Source organism: Microtus ochrogaster, linkage group LG4, assembly GCF_000317375.1.
Source record: "Microtus ochrogaster isolate Prairie Vole_2 linkage group LG4, MicOch1.0, whole genome shotgun sequence".
NCBI classification, from domain to species: domain Eukaryota; kingdom Metazoa; phylum Chordata; class Mammalia; order Rodentia; family Cricetidae; genus Microtus; species Microtus ochrogaster.
The window spans coordinates 25,994,996-25,996,153 of NC_022030.1; positions in this window are offsets into that span (position 1 = coordinate 25,994,996).

The window sequence follows — 1,158 nt, forward strand, 5'->3', positions numbered from 1 at the left end:
ATATCTTAAAGTTGTCTTGATTTGCATTTCCCTGATCGCTAAGGAAGTTGAGCATGACCTTAGGTGTCTTTTGACCATTTGAACTTCTTCTGTTGAGAATTCTCTGTTCAGCTCAGTGCCCCATTTTATAATTGGGTTGATTAGCCAGGCGTGATGAGGTGTGACTTTGACCCCAGCCCTTGGGAGACAGAAGCAGGTAAATCTCTATGAATTTGAAAACAGTCTGATCTAGAGAGCTGAAGCTACGTAGCAAGACTTTGCCTCTAAAACAAAAACAAAATCAGAATCAAAAGATAAAAATGAAACAAACACGAGAAAGAAATGTCTCCTATTTCCTACACATGCAGCTCTGTTTTCCAAGAGCCAACATGGAGTAAACGAATAGCATGGTATTTTTAAATGACTACCAAGAGGAAGCCAATGGCTTAGCAGAAAGCAAAACACAGGCAGGTGAAGGGAACGTGAGTCTGTTGGGTCTAAGCACTCAAGTGAGCAGTACCCTGTCCTTTCAGAAGTAGTACCTGGAGTTCCTCTTGTTCTGATGAGAGGAGACTTCAGTGGAGGTGGGAAACATGGAAGAGGTGGAGGGATGGTGACTCAGTGATGAAAGACTTTCATTCTGATTGTTGGGGTAAACTATTACCTCTCACAGAAGCAAATGGAAGGGCTATCACCATGGCAACAGGGGAGGAAGGCAAGAGAAGTCAGTCTTTCACTTTATGTATTCAAAGTGTCAAGGACACAGAAAGAGTAGACATGCCATTAGTGGCCAGACACAAGCTGGAGGCAAGTTAAAATGTGGTGCTTAGGTAGGCTTGACCCTAAAACACACAGGTGTTAATTCCTGCACTGTACAAAAATGGGTTTTTAAGAAATGTTGGTTGGCATAGTTGGTGAAGATGTGCTCTTTTTTTATATGATCAGTACAAGTAAGTCTTAACTCTTATCTGTAGATGATAGTGTCTGAGTTTCCTATTCATTTGGGGGGAAATGGTAAACACTAGCAGGCAATCCCAGCATGTGCTTGGGTATACGATTATTTCTATGGCACTGCTTGCACTAAACATACCTTTTCAGTTTAAAATGCATAATGTCAATAAGAAAATATGAGCATTTTCTACAAGCTAAGATAAATATTTTATATTGAAAAAATGTGTA